The sequence below is a fragment of the Dermacentor variabilis genome, chromosome 4, assembly GCF_050947875.1.
Source record: "Dermacentor variabilis isolate Ectoservices chromosome 4, ASM5094787v1, whole genome shotgun sequence".
In the NCBI taxonomy this organism is placed as follows: domain Eukaryota; kingdom Metazoa; phylum Arthropoda; class Arachnida; order Ixodida; family Ixodidae; genus Dermacentor; species Dermacentor variabilis.
In genome coordinates this window covers 222,694,884-222,714,332 of record NC_134571.1, presented here as the reverse complement: position 1 = coordinate 222,714,332, position 19,449 = coordinate 222,694,884, and the positions used below count along the sequence as shown (strand labels likewise).

General features: G+C 48.4%; 1 protein-coding gene and 1 pseudogene across 3 annotated transcripts in view; both read right to left on the bottom strand.

The window, feature by feature from the left end:
* LOC142580123 (protein O-mannosyl-transferase Tmtc3-like) overlaps positions 1-19,449 on the bottom strand; it is an 870,647-nt gene that overhangs the window by 728,220 nt on the left and 122,978 nt on the right. The gene's annotated exons all lie outside the window — the stretch shown is intronic.
* On the bottom strand, positions 10,188-10,369 carry LOC142580616 (U2 spliceosomal RNA; annotated as a pseudogene).

Sequence of the window (19,449 nt, the reverse complement as noted above, 5' to 3'; positions counted from 1 at the left end):
CACACCACCATCGGCCTCGTGACGCCGCTTCGTAAACGTCTCCCATTCTGCGGCCGCCTCGCTTGATGTTGACATTTCGACATAGCTAGCAAGCGGTGAGTGCATAAATCGAAAGCTTGCATGGAATTACAGGCCACCATGCACTCAGGCCGTGATGACTGGGCGTTTTCTCGACTCAAAAACCACGTGCGAGCAATCTCGTCCAGGCAGACGCCCTTGAGTTTAGTGTCGCCCTCCCAGTGGTTAAACGCAGTTCGAATAAACCAGCCAATTTCCGCGTGTTCACAGATGTCGCGATGAAAAGCCGTTCGCACTCGCAGATTCTGAAGCGTGAAATAAGGCGGCGTCGCCTCTTCGATGCCATTTCTCGCAGTCATCGTTTTAAGCATGAAATGATTTTATCCCCCTTTGTCGGCAACCTTCCAAAGACCTTGAGCTAAGATCCAGAGCCGTTATCCGGGCACTCAATACGAGAATGGGGAGAGAACGAGGCGAGGATATCTGGGCACCTTTGCGAGAGCAAAATCAGATGATCCGGGCAACCAGTCAAACCTTCAGAAAACGTATATACGCTATATATATATATATATATATATATATATATATATATATATATATATATATATATATATATATATATAGCGTATATAAGGCGGTCCAGCACGTGGGGTTGGGGGCAAAAGACCGCATTTTCTGAAGTTTCGACTGGTTGCCCGGATCATCTATATCATATCATATCATCTATATCATATCATCGGATCATATATATATATATATATATATATATCAGGGTGTCTAACAAGTAGACATTGCCAAATTCCCTGAGTTTTCCAGATTTTCCCTGAGTGACGTTGCAAATTTCCCTGAGTGACGCAGAACTATGTTTTATTTTAAGACGGACTGAAACCATATCGCCTGATGCTGTCACTCTCTAGTAAGCACATGAAAAAAATAAAAAGTCACTTAATCCAATTTGAATACTAAGGAGCAGTGTTTATGTTGTTCAAAAAGAGAATGGAAGGCAGGTGTTAGTAAAATGCACAGCAAATAATGTGCCCCGAAAAAATTGCAAATGGGGTCGGACATTATCAAATACGAATAAAAAGGAGATGGATATAGAAGCATATATTTTCGAACATGAGCTATTTCTATCAACTGATAGCAACCTCACTGGGATGAGGCCCTAACTCTGTCACAATTGAGATTCTCTCTCAACAGCTTGTAAGTCAACCTCAACTGTCCTGACAAACTCTCAGCCCGCGCATGACGCCCGAGTGTTGTGTTTCACTGCTTTAAAGAGTTGATTTTGCTTTGGATGAGGGACACCTGCATCTCGGCATCAGCCAAAACTTTATTTTCTTTAGCTCAAGCTCCTTCAAAACGGCGGCAGCAAGCTTCCATTCCCGTTCATTCCTCAATGCGTAGGTAATTTCTGTTCTTGTCCGCCTTCCGCCACTCGTTCGCCCCAAGGAACATTTGAAGCATATTCGTCAGTTGCACAGCCCACGACCGATTTTTCGCATAGGGGCCGCGAGAACGTCCGAAAAATCGGCCAGTTGGAAAAAAATAAATTCGTGTCATTTACTGCCCTTAGGGGCTCAAACCGCCACAGGCACGTTCGAAAACGCTCTGAAGGCCTGTCGGTACACATATTAGGCATATCGGTGCTCGTACTGTGACAGAAAATACCGGGTGCCCACGTGTATAATTAAGGAATACATACTGTGTTCCGTGGCCCCTTCCCACGCTTGTTATGCTTCACTGCAATACTTTTGCGTAAGCTTCCCCAAGTAAAATTTCTGTACAGAGGCGAAGCTGACTTTCAGAAACTAGAATTATGCAACGCACCGTGTTTTCCAAGTTTCTGAGCCAATCGCGAGGACCACAAAGGCGGAGTCCGTGCCATTGCTGACAGCAGCTAATTCTTTCAATAAAAAACTCGGCACCCAACGGCAAGAAGCGTCATAGCGAACGTCGAAGCAGCTAGGTCTAGCATTGCCGCAGTGCCGGTTCGAGGTGGCGAAGTACTCAAAACGGCAGTTGTGGTGCCTTTGATTATTGCCGCTTCGGACCTGCGGTCACGGTAAAACGTCCAGAAATTCCGACAGCGAAGAGTTCTTGCGTGGGAAATTTCACACGTTTTTATACATTGACTCTATGGGGTACGTGGCGGTGCCGCGACGCCGTCCAAATTATCGGGAATCCGGAAAGTCGCTCGTTGACTGTACACTGACAACTCCTCCTGCCGACGACAGGGCGTCAAAGACGATTCATTACGATTCCTGTCTGTTACTCGATCCAGCATTACCGCGACTTTAGACCCTTTCAATAAAATTGCCGCTAATTTTCCCTGATAAGAGGCCCAAATGCCCTTCCCTGAGAATTCCCGGTTGGTAGACACCCTGTGCACATATATATATATATATATATATATATATATATATATATATATATATATATATTGCTCCTGGTTTCTTCCTAATGTTTGTTCACAACATCACAAGAAGCTCTTAGTTCTAGTACACCGATGTTTCATTTGTCATTTCCAATAGCGACGTTCAAAAGGCTGATGCAGTATACCATACACTTGACTGTCACATTTTTGCGCTGAGACAGGGTTGCCTGTGCTCTCTTCAGCGTCAGCGGTCCGTGAGTTCCGCGGCGCGGGTTTCGTGACGCTTCCCTCGAGAGATGGTGCGACGCTGCGCGGCCAGGCCGGCCGCGTCCGGCTAGAGTGTGCTACACAACGCCCGAATGTGACGAGCGGCGCTCTCTCGCTGACGCGCCGCGTGTGGAAAAATTGTGCGACGGCGCTGCGAGCGAACTGGGCTGGAGCGGAGACGCGCTTCGCGGCATATTCAACGTAATTTCGCTGCGAGCGCTGAGACGGATTGCGCGCGTACGCTCTGATCATGGTGCTTTATTTCAAGTGCATGTTTATATTGACACCTCTTTGCTACGTATACACATTTGACGCATAAGTTATACAACATGACGCCTTCAATATTGCTGTCGTTTTCAAGTGCGTCGTCTCCCAGCGAGCACGCATTCGTTACGCGGACGCTAGCGAACACCCAGTTTTTCTCGTAGAAAGTCAGTGAAGTAAATTTTTTTATGGTTTTACTTGCTTTGGTGCGCCCGCGACTCTTGTCGGCAGGCACCAATTGTAGATTTAGCCAGGTTAACTGTTACATTTAACACTGCTTTTAAAAAGTAACACGTAATTTTTGCCACAGAAGCCTCCTATCTATAGTATGCAGCTACGAAATAAAATGGTAATAATATCGTGTCATTTTAAGCATTGTTTTTGCTGGTGCAATATTGATCAGGGACAATCATCGAAGAAAACAATATTACAGTGAAATACACTAGGTTCATTAACAGCATGGCGCGAAGAGATGCAGATAAATCTAAGGGCACGCAGGCATATATATCAAATACGTACACACAAGAGAAAAGTAATCAAATTTCTAAATCCACGGACTGAAAAAGTGAATTCTGTTAAAAGCTGCAGCAGCCCCAGGTGAACCAATCGACTTCCTGAGAAAAGGAATCAAGGCAAATTCGACGTTAATATGGAAAGCAGTGTTAGGGAAAATATATTGCATATGTACTGTGGGGATGCGCGACCCTCGCGCCTCCCCTAATATGTTTTTCCCGCATGGCGCGTCTCCTGTAATCCGGCTTCGCCGCGTGGCCTGCGTGATGCCCGCGGCGGTCGATGTGGTTGGGGCGCAGTGCGAGAGATGGCACGAGTGTTGCGTTGCTAACGCCGCCTCACGGCAGGGTTACTTGGGGGCGCAGGGGCTGGCTCTCTTCCCCGGCGGGTCGGCTGAGAGCGTGGGCGTCCCGCGCGCCGCCGACCCATGCTTCTGCGAGACCGCCTCGCGTGGCCGCCTTGGAACGCGCCACCGTCCGCGTGACCGTACACGCGAATGACCAGGCGTTGGGATCCAGCATGGGGCGAACATATTCGCTCGTTTTCCGGTCGCGGTGAGTCGGACTTCTAGATTTGTCGCGCGCCCATCGGCATGTTTTGTGGGTAGCAACTCGGCTAGCAGGCACCGATCTATGAAAGGTGCAATAAATGCCCTTGTGGTTGTTTGCACTACTGGGTTGTCGTTCCTTTGTCCCGAGAGCACGGGTGAGAGACCCCACAGTACTCAGACCGAATCGGGGAGACCGGGAAGTCTTTAACAATGTAATCATCGTGGCTTGCCTGGCGATCTCCTTCAACCTGACAGCAGGATAAATGAAGTAGAAACATATAGTCTAATCGAATGGTATTTGCCATTCAGGTCGCATTCGACTTCAGAATGCACTATTAAAAATTATTGAATAGCCGCTTCCGTTCGAATGTAACGCATAACAGCACTTTTGATGTGTCGAAGGTGAGGGCCCGATGCAAGTGAGGACTCTTATTCCTAATGATTGGGCTACTGGAGAGTCGTGGCTGTCGTGCTGAGGCGCACCATGCAGTTCTTGAGAGAATTAACGCACGGGTGCTAATCGGTTCTACTGAACAAATTCCTAGCTGTCATTCAATATAAATGCCCCGTTTTGGGGCAGCCTGTAAATCTAACTTGATTCAGGCAACGAAAACATTTTTTTGACAGTATCACCATGCCTGCAACGCATTAAACCTGGGTGCCTAATACAGTACCACATTAACCTTCTTCAGCGAACACAGCAGATCTACAAGTATCTCGACGTGTATGTGAGACATGCGGTTCCTTTAATTGCCTCATTATTGTTCTTATGATAGTGCACCGGATAACTGAAAGCAGCCGGTTATAAGACAGAAGCTGCTCAGTTGAGCGAAGGTACAGTTGGGAACGGCATTAAATTTAGGCATGGAATATAAGATAAGCGCAACATGTTCTTAGAAATCAGACTCGATAATAATTTCTTTCGTTTAGACCCCTGAAAAAAGCCGAAGGACACAACTACCTCCTTTTTTTGTATTTTTTTAAATCAAAATATTCTGGAGCTTTACGTCTGGCGATACGATTCCGAGGCACCCTGTTCAGTGCTCACCACCTGGGGTGCATTAGCGTGCACCTAAGCAGAAGTACACGAGCGTTTTTCCATTTTGTTCCCATCGAATTTCGCGACCTGGTTTGCACCCGTGAGCTCGATTTCAGCAGCGCAACGCCACATCCACTATGCAGCCGCTAATTAGGCTACCGCGCCGCCTTTCTTTTTTTCGCAGTTGTTGTTAAGGATGGACTGGACAGAAAAATTTCACGCGGCTTACGGGGCAAAGATTAGGATATGTACCGGCCACCTACAACTGTTTCCGGCGCCCGAAGCCCGACCGCAATAAAAGAACCCGTGCCAATTACTCCGCATTCTGTTACGCGAGGAAGACGGCAACATGAATGGAATTTTGCACTGCAGTTTTTTTTCTTTCTTTTGCTATAACAATAACTTCCGTAAATTTGAGTACAGGGCGCCGGATCAGGCCGATATGTTTTATTTTCTTTTCGGCGATGCGCAGGAACTTGAAATATGTTTTTGCGTCTGCGTTTGGCAAGACCTACTGATGGAAAGCTACATGCGCAAAAATACACACGATACATGCTGCTTGAAGAAAAAGAAAGACATTTGTACTCCAAAGGAAACCGCACAGTAACATAGTAAAATGAAAGCTGACACTGCGGCCACAATGCACGCACAATCACTGGGCGGCGTTAAAAATAAAAAATAAAGTGGAATAAATACAAAGAAAGGCATTTATTCCTAAGGCATGAATACATGTCATACCCAATATTAAACACTGTTTGAGCGGTCCGAACGCAAATACCAGCGCGCGAAGTAGTACGAACGACTCGTCCGAGAGGTATCGCCAGCACTTTCCAACGGCGCGACCTTGCTGCCGCCACAGAACTGCTTGTTGGCCTAGTTGGTGCTTGCTAAAAGACATGTTTTTTGCCGCAATTGAACGCACACAAAAGGAAGACACATAACGACAACACGGGCGGCTGCCGCCCGTGTTGTCTTTATGTGTCTTCCTTTTGCGTGCGTTCAATTGCGGCAAAAAACGTCTTTTACCTTGCTGTCGCCCGATCCACTTCGATCGCAGCGCCGCCACAGTATTTTTCGTCGACTCGCGGCTCGCTGCAAAGCCATGCGCATTCTAGTGCGCTCTAGCCCGCTGCGTCGCGATTGGTTGTGAGTAATCGTCCTAATAATCACTCCAACCAATCTGCTTTGCCGGTACCTATTTCATGCTTACATCCACTCACGATACGGGATATCCAGCGTTTTTTTTTTCTTTATTCTTTTTTTTTTCCGGGAGGCTTCCAAGTTTTGCGGCGAGCCATCGGATTCACTAGCTGTCACGGTTACCTGGAGTCAGTTGCGATTTAGGGGCGGCCTCCGTGCTGCTTGGTAGAGTTAAGTGCAGTTCATCCAGCGCCTCCATCAAATTATCGCGTGATAAAGGGTAACTCCGACTTTAACCCTTTCACGTTAGGCAGAACAATAACCCTAAGCTTCTCGTCGACCTCGCAGTCCAGCCTTCAATCTCTTCTGCTTGCCGGGCCACTGCATTGCGTGGCAACATATGGTGCTGTTAAATAGGGTGTCCCAGCTGCCGTTATCTAAGCCATTAACAGAACAAAAAATAAAAACAGATTTAAAGAAGACCGTGCAACGTATAGATTTATGAACTGCGGTGTTCGGTAGTAAGACCTGAAGCACCATAGGCCTTATAATGCTGTCTCGCACCGCGTTCTTTTTTCCCGTTAAAAGCATGGCTAACGTAGCGGAGACACACGGTATAGAAGCAGTTATTCGCAACTGTTGCATTCGCTTCGTTTGAGCCGCAATATATTACCACCGACGTGGCACTGCACACCATTGATGCGAGGCTGTCAAGAGCACGTTTGTGTTGCAGTTCATTTCTATCTGCTGTCATCATGCTACCGCAATGTACTATCACGCTCAGTATGCGCTGCATTTGCATATCGTATTGACCGCAAATAAAGAGGAGGACAGCGAAAGCCCTGGCGTGTGACAAGTCCTACATAGGGCAGACAGGAACGGTGCCTAAATGATCGAGCCAGAGAACATGAACAAAAGTTAAACAAAGATGAATTGGCGCACTTGCCTGGCGCACTGCAATGCCTGCCCCTAGCTGTGCACCACTGTTTAAGGAGATAAAGATTCTGGGGAGAAGCCAGGACCAGAGTGCACGCGAACTGATGAAAGCATACCACATAAATAAGAAAGGCCAAGACACTTCCATTAGGTTGTTTCAATTGGAGATAATTTTTTTGATAATTGGTTGCCCCGCTAGGCTGGTGAGAGTTTTTGTTTGCGGCGTTCTGCACATGTTCTATTTGTCTATATACGCCCACGGATCGCCGTGAATAAACCAGTTGAAAGTTAATTACCGCCCGCGTAGTTTTCGTGTGCTCTTCCACTTTCGCCGTCTTTATTTGCGGTCAATATGATATTGTCAGGATTGGGGGCTCAATCCCATCGCTCGTGATCCGTTGTCAAGATTGGAGTCCGGCATGGATTCGAAGGTAGCTGGCCCATGCCGTCGTCCAACTTATCCACGCTGAGGACGTTGATGAAGGGAAGAACTGCTTCTCATCGAGAACGAGGAAAATGGGTTTATTTACAGTATTTATACCAGTCTAACATGACTGCTTGAGAAAAGTGCATCAGTCTAACATGACTGCTTAAGAAAAAGAGTGTCAGTCCAACATGACTGCTCAAGAGAAAGTGTATCGAACATCCGCACAACAGCAGTTTTTAAACACTCGGTCCGCCGGAGATACAAGGCGGCGAATGTTCGTGTTTCATCGCAAAACTAGCCGCCTCCCGCAGGACGGCTTACGCACACAAAGGCACACACATTCCGATGTCCGGAGCCGACGCCAGAGGGGAGCCGTTCCGGGTAGCTCGGAGCCATTCTGGGTAGCTCGCTGTCTTGCGTCCCGGTCGGCGCCTGGGAAGCAACATTGGATTGGATTGGATTGGAGACAACTTTATTTATGCCTGCAGTTGGGCGCTCGCGCGCCCCGACGAGGGCCTACGTCATCCTGGAAGTCGCCGTTACTCGGCGCGGGTCTCCGCTCGCCGTTGCCGGCTCGCTGGGTCCGTGCCTTTCGAGCGCTTCCAGGACCTGCTAGACGGCCCAGAGCTGATCGTCTCGGTCGTAGCTCTTCGCGGCTGCCGCGAGCCGCGGTGGGAGCATTCTTGATTTTGCTTCCTCTGGATATTTAAGGCAGTCCCACAAAATGTGCACAAAATGTCCCACAAAACAAAAAACGGCTTTCCCGCGGCAGCTCGCGCACGCGTAGCAGATCAGGTCCGCGCTGGGGAGTTCGGGCACAATAGTTCGTCCGCCGAACTCATTCCGTCACAACGGCGATGGGGCTAGAGGATGGCGGCGGTTTTCAGCACAAAGCCCGCTTCACCGAACGCATCCTAGCTGAAGCGACGGAGAGTGGGGGATGCGCGTCTTGTTCCCCAGTCGTAATTGGGTGGCAATCCTGCATTGCAGCTCGCCATTCTTAACAATATGCAGTAAACACCAACCAAGCCAAACTGAAGTTCTTCTGGAGCTACACTTGGCAAAGCGGTCGCGCGTTGTAGCTCATACTGAGCACGATAGTACGCACTAGGTCGCATGGAAATTTAGTATATCAGTGGTTCAGCGTTGATGTTCTTTCTTACTTTTAGGAAGTTTATGTCACCGACAATCCTTGAAATCCCGTGCAATAAAAACGCTTTGCGCACAGTACTCAAGAGAGAGAGAGAGGCAAAGGAATGACAGGGAGGGAGAATGACAATCTCCGATTGGCTACCCTGTACTGGGGGAGGGGCAAGGGGATGCAATAAGTAAGAGAGAGAATGATATAAAAAATTAAGAAAAAAGGAAAAAAAACACACACACGCACGTACACATAAACTGTTTCTGTGGGCACTGTCACGCAGCCCGCAAAGGCGTTCCTAGTGTTATGCAGCGTCACCGTACAATCCTGCGTCACACAGTGAAGTCACAATCTGTCAGAAAGTCCAGTGTCTTTTATGTACCGCAGCAGCGCCTTCATAGCCGATCGCGCTGATATTCTCGTAGGCCAGTTTCCAAGGATCAATGTGTTACACAGAAGATAGTTCAGTACATCCCAGCCCAGAAACCGAAAAAAAGCTCCCTTTTTTACTTTTCTGGTTTTTTGCCCATATGAATGCAGATGTTAATGAATTTATCGCATATATCCGTTGATTTCTACTCATTAGAAACGCTATGAGCAGCATGGGCAATGAATTCATGCTGCGATGGACTGAGTGCCGTAAATTACAGCAAGAGCGAGCACTTTTGCATGCTATGTGCTGCCCGTTGAAGATAACCGCAAACAATTATGATTTTTGAACCGCTTGCCTTCGGAACCACGGAGAGCAAACTACTTAGGCGCTTGACTCAGTCGGGGGTGAGTCAAGCGGAGCAGTGACCACTGTACTGTGACTTAAGCCTGCATTTTCTTCGCTGCTCCGCCATAGATGATTGCGTCAGTGCTGTATTAAATTTCAGAACGTTTTAAGTAAAATTCCTCTAATGAAACATTCTCGATTCAGTGTCCTGCGTCTTCAGTGACTTTAGAAACAAGATTTAGTACAGGGAAGTAGGCACAAGCTACACCTGCCATTGATTTTGGCCAACTTTTTGTTAAAGACAATTTTGTGGCCGTAATGGAGAGCTGTATTTTCCGTGATACTGATATGATAACAAATCTGCCTACTAAAGCCCAAGAATGAATGCCCACAAGTAAACCGCAGATGCGTACGATTGGCACAATTAGACGGCTATGAAACGGACAGGGGTAATGGGAGATGGCAGGGGGAGGCCTTCGCCCTGCAGTGGACATAAATAGGATGATGATGATGAGGAGGAGGAATCGTAAAAACAGCTTTGTGCCTACATTCGATGCTACAGTGTTTCACCATTTGCGCTATGTAGGTGCTCACTGGCTGAATCCTAATCAGACAATGGCGGCAGCAAGAATTGTTGGTCCTGCAGTGGCTACGTCCTAAGGTCAACATTAAACTGTTCGGCACTTACATTAAATGCTAGTACCGGGCCAGCGATGGCATCCACATTTTTTAAATTCTTTTATACAGCGAAGCTGTTTATGGCTACGGTTCCGTGCATCTTTGTTCTGCGTGTGCAATAACCGCGGGCCGATCTCGCAGACAGTGCAATACCGGACCGACCCGCGGCGGAGGTGAAGCAGGCTTCGAGCGCTCCGTCAACTTGCAAAAACAAGTTTAACACCATGAGACCAAACAGGTCCCGTATACGATATTAAGCTGATAAGAACAGATATACTACACTATCACCCGCGTCGGCCATGTCTACGCCATGTAGCGCCTGCGTATCTACTTTCCTTCCGCTCTCCCGTGGTGGCGGTCCCGCCGAAACGTGACGCGTGTCTAGTTTCCTCCGGCTCCTCGGGGCGGCGGTCCCGTCGTCCACGCGAACGTATGTAGCAGTCACGGTAAATGAGTTCGTGCCTTTGTTGAAGATTCTGTGTGACCTCTGTGTAGTGTGCTAAACAGCTTCGCTGGTCATCTACCTGCTCATAGTGGAATGGCTCGCACTTTCTTTTCAGGCTATTTTCGCACAACTTCGGTGTGCTGCCCGTGGGAAAGCAGGCGCAATGGATGCAGCCGCAGCAAAGTGTCCTCACAGATGCGACGACTGCGGCGAGAGTACGCGAGGGTTGAGTTCATTTTGAGATCTACTTCACCGAACCCCGAAAGTATAAGGGATCGCACTTCAACACCGTAAAGAATTGATTCGCTCAGTAGTGAACGGCCACCAGTATTTTTCGCGAGTCAACTATACGCTGTCTAAACGAACGTAGTGCATCCTCTAAATATATCACACGCATAAACGATTCGTACAATAAAGTGTATCAAAAACCCGAACAGAACAGCTAGCTATTAAAATGGGCAGTAAAAGCCTGATGTAGGTTAAAACACCGTTCTTAGATTCCTTCCAGTTTGCAAACTACCCCAAGCCGCGCGCGAGAAGGTGACCCCCTCCGTTTCCACTCAACACGCGGCGCTGCTGTCCCTGTCGGCCTAAAACCCCTTAAAGTTGGTAAAGTAGTGACACTCTCCTCCTCCGCCTTCACTCCTCCTCGTTTCTCATCTCTTTCACGCTCCTTCCTCGACCGTGGCGCCGCCTACACTGCTCGAGCGTAGCAACGGCGCCAACATGCGCTCCTCGCCACTCCGTAGACGCTTCTCGAGCAAAAATGGCGCTGATGCACGGCGCGAGGGCCCACGTGATGCTACTACGCCAATAGCGACGTGGCGTCCGCCTTGGCCAGAGCGCGTGAGGAGGCGGCGGCATTCTTCAAAGCGTGGCAGTACTTTACGAAGTTTAAGGGGCTTTATGTCGGCCCGAAGCACTTGCACTCGGCAGCAGTTGAGAGCTTTCTCCGCCGGCCTTTTCTGAGCTCCAGCTCCATTGAAACTCCAGTCTCATGGTTAAAGAACTGTTTGGCCTGATTGGCAAGGGTGAGATAAACAGCAGCCTAATGCAAGATTCCCGAAGAATTTATCGTTTAATTTCTTCGCGCTTTGTTCATCGCACACTGATGCTTGCGTAACAATGAATGCCGAACCATCCCAAGAGAAACGCAACGAAGCACTTTCTGTCTGGCCAAAATGCGTCTATGTTGGTATCACCCACAATTACGATGGGAGTGGAGTCCATAGGAGTGATGCACCCAAACGTGCATACACTTGGCGTTTGCGGCAAGACCTTCTTTCGTATTACGTGCCACACGCCGTCACCGCACACATTCCCGCTTCTGTTCACGACGGTGTTTTTGATAGCCGTCCTGTACTTCCGCAGTGCTCACCGCATGCGGCCTATCCATTGCACGGGTGGAAGGGGACTGAAATAAGGTTACGTGGTTTGCCTATAGAGACCCGAACATTTTAGTGTTTGTTAGAGTAACGCTTATTTGGAGGAATGCGCAAAACAATAAGGATAAGGTATAACCAGCTATGTTCCGTTTCTAGACCACAGTCAAGAAATTACGCGCTCTGTTGCCGACGCGTGGGGCACCGCACAGACTAGAGCAGGGTTTCGCTTGCTAATTTTTAGAATGCTAATTTCAGTCAACACAAATAGGCATTAAATGAAGACAAACTTAGTCGAAAGCATGGAGGGAATAGCTACAGAAGAAGAGCTTCTTTTATTTGCAACGGCGGCTTTTTCTCTGTTTCGCAGCCGGCGATTCACGCCTCTCGCATAAAAAGGCATGCGAGTCACAATGACGAAATGCAGTGCCTGGCATGTAAAAGTGGCCATATGCTCTGCACATCCAACTCGAGCAAGGTTTAGCGATTCCAGCTCCTCCAGCACGTCCCAAAACATATCCCCTTTAAAAGGGACCTTCTGATAAGGAAATACAAACTGCTTTGTTTTGGAGTATTTGCAAACTGTATGGGATGCTTTAGGCACCCTTGCTTGAAGCTCTTGTACACTGTCAAGTATGAGTCACTGCCAACAACTGGCACTGGAGAGCTGATATCTTCTATACAGGAAGGGCAAGTTGTGCTCTTGGAGAATGTGTGCACCGCATAGCCTGAAGAGTACTACGAGATGCTATCATCCACTTCTCCTTTGGAATAAATGTGGTCACTGTCTTTGGGCGGGTCAGCTTCAGAAGTTAACTCGAGCATTCTGGTCTCGATCAGTTCATGCAGGCAAGCTTGCTTACAAAGATGTGCTTCTCTCGATTCCTTCAGTGTGTCTCGAACACCCACAAGCACAGCAGTCAGTGCATCCTCTACACTTCCAAGCACACCTCTCTTTAGAGGCGTGTAGAGACTAAGCATGCAGTCGGAATATTTGAGTGCCCACGTGAAAAAGTACAGCTCGCTACTTCGATCAGACGGCCAAGGGAAGGGACCACGCCGGTCGGACTGGATGGATGGATGGAAGGTAGGAGCGTCCCCTTTGAAACGGGGTGATGACAGATGCCACGTTGCTCAGCTTTATATTTTTGTTTAACTGTGTTGTGAGTCATTAAAATTCGTCATTTTCTTTAAATACGTCTTGCTACACTTTTAACCTTATGTCACCTCTCTGCTTTGGAGCCACCAATTTTCCAATCGCTTTTTGCTAATTTTCACCGCATATTCACTTACATGACTATTGTTATCTCTAAACCCTAGGGCCCCGGGAAGCGTGACTATGCCCGCATCGACATCGCGATGAATACCATTTAGTAGGAGGTGTTCTATTGTTTCTACAGATTTACCACACACAGTACATGTGTCTTCTTCGTTAAATTTCTTTTTATAACTGCGCGTTCTAAGACATCTTGACCTAGCTTCAAAAAGTAGGGCATAGCCTCTTGAATTATCATAAAACGCTTCTTTCCTGATCTGCTGTTTTCAGCACTGATATAGTTCGACACTAAACTTCTTTTCCATTGAATTTATCCAATTTTTACCACCTGCGTTTTTAACCAGTCGTTTAATCCTGTGTCTTTCTGCATCCTCGTGTCTGGCATACTTACTGGTTAGCTTCCTAGTTCTTTTCCGCCATTGTGAGTCAGCGCTCTTTCTGTATAGGTATTTAAACACCTTAGCTGCCCACCTGTTATCGTCCAATTTCCTCAGGCGTTTTTTCTAATAAGATTTTACTCTCAGCTTCCCGTGCTTCGAACGATGCCCAGCCCATATCCCCTCTGTACTGCCTCGTTTGTGGTTTTCCCGAGGGCACCTAAAGCTCATGTTTTGACAACTCCCTGATTTACTTCGTCTCTACTAAACTTCTGCCCTTAAGCACAGGACCGCAATGCCGAAAGTAAGCCCCGGCACCATTATTCCTTTCCAAATACCTCTCAGTACTTCATACCTGTTGTGCCTACTCAATGCCCTACGTTTCATTATCCCGGAATCTCTTCGCCCTTTTGCTATGAGAGACTGTTCGTGCTTTTCCGTGTACATCTGCCCTTTGTTTATCCATAACCCGACATATTTGTATTCGGCCACTCGGGGTATTTCATGGCCTTATATTGTAAGCTCCTGATCAGTTGTATCGTTGAAAAACATCCCACCGGACTTAGCTGCGCTAAACTAAAGCCTAGACTGTCTCCTTCGTCTTCAGAATAATTAACCAGAGTTTGCAAATCTTCCTGGCTATCTGCTAACAGTACGATATTTTCCGCATACATTAAACCCGGTAGTCGTTGCTCAACAACCTTTTCGCCTATTCTGTACGACAGATTATACCCTAGACTGCTTCCTTGTAGCCTCCTTTTCATACTTATCATATAAAGCATGGACAGCAGCGGTGATAGAGGACAACCTTGCCTTAATCCTTTGTGTACCTCGACAGCAGTCGTACTCTTAATTCCTCCTCATGTTATTTGAACATTATTTTCCCGATATATTTCCTGTAGAAAATCGATTACCTCATGACCGATACCTTCATCTTTTATTGTGTTCCGCAGGAGTTCCCTGTTCACATTGTCGTATGCACCGCTTATATCCAGGAAGGCTAGATACAGAGGTGCATTTTCCGCCTTAGCTATTTCTATGCACTGGTTAAGCACGAACAGGCTATCATCTAAGTGTCTACCATTTCTGAACCCATTCTGAAGTTCTCCGAGTATTCTATTACTTTCTACCTATGACTGCATTTTCAATTTCACCGCCTGCATCGCCGGCCTATATATAACGGATGTTATAGTAATTGGTCGGAAGGATTTCATGTTCGTCTTATCGCCTTTCCCTTCACAAATCGAACTAATTTCACCCTGTTTCCAGCTGTGCGGAATTCGCCTACGGCTGCCTCCAACGCTTTTGCAAACAGCGTGACGAGCGCCACCGCGCGGCAGAAGAGCGACCATCCACGCGCCGCAGCTTCCAGACCGAAAGGAATCTAAAAACGTTGGTTTAAAAAAGATTGGTTACGGAACCTAAGCGGCACTGTGTTTGGTCAGCACCTGGGCAACGCCGAGTGCCGTGCAATGCTGCACAAGTGGCGCCCGCCTGGTGCACTGTGCGCGGCAAACTAGTTTCGCAAACGCCATTTTGAACAGCAAAAGGACAACAAAGCGCCTGTACTGGTAGCCAGGTACACCCGACAAAATCATTCACCACGAAGCCCGTAGGGGAAGTTGACTTGCAACCGCAGATGTCCTTACCTGTTTGTGAGTACAAATGCGTCAAAGTAAACCTAAAAGCACGATTGAACGTCTCCGAAAGGTTCTGGTCGTTTTGTTTTGCCTCCGGTCCAACGCGTTTCTTTTTACGACACCACGCCCAAGAATCCAAAGGCAGAAAGAACTGCTATCGTCTCTCAACCAGACGTGTTCATGAAAGGCGCGGTTTTCGGAGGTATTATTACTTGAACAGACGCGGCCCCGGTGTTCTGTTGGGCGCCGAGGTTTTTGAGGAAAAAGAACAGGCCACTGTGGTTGTTTCAGCCTGCCCAGTGTTGCTTTTTCGAATGCGGATTAGCGCTGCTCCCCGAGCTTTGCGATGTAGGTGCTTTGTCTCCAAGCAACATGCGATGCATCCGCCAGCACCAGCGGCGGTTTCCCGACCGCGTGTGCAGGGGAGCGCGAAACAGTCAAGCGAGAAACGCCGTGCACTTGTCGTCTGCACCACCGAGGCAGACGTGCAAGCAAGCCCGAGTGGACCGAAATGCGTTCTAAGACAACTCATCCATACAGTTACTTGAACGCAATTGGAAGTGGCGCAACCTCTATGTCGCCCGCTTTTCCGCGACAATAAATTGCTGAATGATTGCATGACGACTAACGACTATGTATGATTACTATTATTACATTTTCTTACGCTCAATATATAAACACACGAACACACTCAGGTAGAACCCGTGCATCGGTGATAGTCAACGTCACTGAGAAAGCACTAGAATGATGACTCAAGTATCATCAAGAGTACCGCAGTATCATCATCACCATCTCGAGCACAAAAACGGAGCGTCCTTATGACATCGTTGTTCTCACACACGCAGGGTGCGCGCATGATGATGATGAAGATTTATATCCGCATGCCCTTCGAAATGGAGCCTTGACAAATACTCATCTAGCCTGCTTGAACTAATCAGGTTTTACTGTAACCTTCGCGGTCTAAAATTTTGCCTGTCTCTTTTTCTTTAATTTAGGATACCTTACAGGCCCATTCAAGGGCATTGGGTAAGGAGGGCCACAAAGTAAGCGTTTCAACAGAAATAAACAATATAAACATTAATACAAGCAGTCACAAGATAAGCGAAGTTCAAGATATGTTTGTCTAGGCTAAGCTTTAGACAGCGTAAACACAGTAATATACTCATACACACAAAACATACAAAAATACAAGTCTGAAATACAGGGAAGGAAAGCAGGTCAATAACATCCGTATGCAATGCTTCTACACGAAGCCTTGCAATTCTTCGCGAAAGGCGTCACGATTTGTTAAGCATGCAATTTTATGAGGAAGACTAGCTGTTCCATACGGTTATGACACCTGGCAGTACTGATGCGTTAAATGACAGTGTATTGCCAAATATGTGCATGAAACTATGGCTATTGTTAAGGCGACGTGACCATCTGTCGTTCACGTTTTCTTTCTACATTAAAACCTATATCTCTAGATTATACAGTTGCGTATCACCTCGGCTCTATCTGTCTTTTCCCTGCTTTCTTTTCTTCCGCCGAAACTCTAAACATATTTTGCTTCTCTTGGCCGCTGGTCGAATACTGTAGCCAACATAATCAATTCCAATAAGAGTCAGATCACACAATACCAACCTGCCCGATCTCTGCTATTTCTGCTAACAAAGTTTCTGGTTTCCTTCGTCATAATCGCCTCGTGATTGCGTAAAATTAGTCGCGTGTGAGGCCGTCTTACGAGCGACACTTGCATGTGCATGTCCCACACCAATCAAATCTCAATAAAATCAATTCAGAATCGCGCTGCCGTATTCACTCTGCGGGACCACTCGTATACCACAAAATCTACACTATTCGCGACTCCAGGTAAACGCTCGCTCCAGGTTCCCGCAGTCGAGGCTACATTCTTACGGTGACTCACTCGCTTCTCGACAGCTGCCGGGCGTCAGCTTCCGCGCCCACAGGCATAAAAGCAAAACACGTGAAAAACATGACAGTGTCACGCATTCTGCTCACATTTCTGGAAGACACATAACTGATGGACACAGGGTGGCATATTTGGCGTAGGCGCTCTGTCGGAGCAATTACCGGCCAGGCCTGCCACGCTAACCCTGCATGTAGCAACACCACCAACGTATTACAAGCCCACTAAATGCCTTTATTGCGACACTAAGTAGCGAAAAAGAAAGAACGCTCCATACCACATCGTTCGCGTGCTCTCGAGGCACGGCCTCCGTGCGTTCATCGGCGCGGTGCGCGCTGCACGCGCCACTCCCGCGCGCCGCAGCCCTCTCGGCAGCCGCTACTTCGCGCCGGTGGGCGACGCGCCCTTCGCGTCCCTGTCGGGGTAGTAGTAGTAGAAAACTTTTAATGAGATCGTTTAAGAGATTCGCGGATTCGAAGCCTCCGTCGTCTTTCTTGGCGCCGGCGACTTGAGGCTTCTCTTCAGCAAGGTTGGGCCCCTAGTCCAGGGCTCCACTGAGTCGCGCTGCATCAGCAGCGTGCCGCACTAAGGCCCTTTGGGCCGCGAGCTCGCTGCTGGTGAGCCGGCTCTCCCATTGCTCCGCACTCGGGAATTCGTGTTGGTGGAATGCTTTATTTCGTTCGCACTCCCATGTGATGTGGTATAGTGTGGGTGTGTCGCCGCACCAGGGGCAGTTTGCTCTGTATTGTGTTGGTGACATCTTGTTATAGATGTACAAGTTGGGGAAGGAGTTCGTTTGTAGCCTACGCCAGCCGACTGCTTCCTCCCTCGTGAGGGCTTTGTGTGGTGGTGGGTACTTGAATCTAGTCCCCCTGTATAGTTGTAATGTCTCTGTGTATCCCCCCTCGCATGCCAGTAGCTGAAGCTCCAGAGCATCTGACATGCCTGCTCGGTATGTAAGCCCTCGAGCTAGGCTGTCTGCTCTTTCGTTCCCCGCTACGCCTGCGTGGCCTGGGACCCAGATTATGTGTTGTATGGGTGTCTGCTCAGCAGAGGCTGCTGCCCCACTGATTATCCTGAGGGCCATGCCGCTAATTCTGCCCTTCGTATAGTTTTTACACGTGTCTTTCGAGTCTGTTAAGATGTGTAGGGATCGGCCTTTCCTATAGCCTTCTGCTACCGCCAGCGCGACGGCAATTTCCTCGGCCTCCGTTATGCCCACGACCTCCACTGAGGCGCATGTGGCCATGTCTCCTGTGCTATTAGCTACCACCGTAGCGGCTAAGCGCTTCCCTGCATGTACGTACATGGAGGCGTCCGTATAGACTGTGTTCTCTGACCGGCCTAGCCTCCTTTCTAGCTGCTCGGCCCTTGCTGTTCGTCTGTCCTCGTGTAGGTTAGGATCCATGTTTTTAGGCAGGGGTCCTACATTAAAGGTCTTTCTAAGGTCGTCCGGTACGTCCGCGTATCTTTCTACCAGTCCGCACGTGTTCCGACCCAACCTTCTCAGGAGCGCCCTTCCCGTAGAGGAGCCTCTGAGTCTGATGAGTTGTGCCCCCAATCGAGCCTCGGCAAGCTCATCGAAGGTATTGCTGATTCCGAGTTGGAGTAGCTTCTCGTTTGATGCGTTTCTGGGTAGGTGTAGAGCAATCTTGTATGCCTTCCTGAGAATACAGGCGAGCTGAGAAGCGACGTCTTCACCACGCCTTGCAAAGGAACACCCCAAGGCTCCGTGATATCGCCCGTCCTGTTCAATATGGCGATGATCGGGCTCGCAAGACGCCTCAAGGAAATCCCGGGCATCCAACATGCGATGTATGCCGACGACATCACGGTGTGGGTCACCCAAGGATCGTTAGGGGAGAAGCAGGACAGACTACAAGAAGCTGCGACCTGCGTAGAGACCTACGTCAGGGAGAGAGGCCTCAGATGTTCGACGGAGAAGTCGGAAATCATCAGGATCGGAAGAAATCCTACCAAAGCCTCGCTGGAAGTAGTTCTAGAGGGGCAATTGATCCCAGAGCAGAACATGGTACGAATCCTAGGCATGTGGCTGCAGAGCAGCCGAAAATGCAGCCATACCATCAGCCTGCTGAGAAGAGCCGCGGAGCAGGTTGGCAGAATGATCAGTAGAGTCTCTCAGAGAAGGTACGGGATGAAAGAAGAAGATACCCTGTCGGGGGAACGCGGGGCGGTCAAAGCAGCCACCAAAGAAGAAACTCAAAGGGGAGGCTGCCGGTACTTCCAAATTACGACAGAAAACTTCACTACGTAACATCCACACCTGCAAGTTTCGCTGCCAGTCACACTTTAACACAGTATCCGCGTTCATTGCTTCTTCTTGGCTTTTCC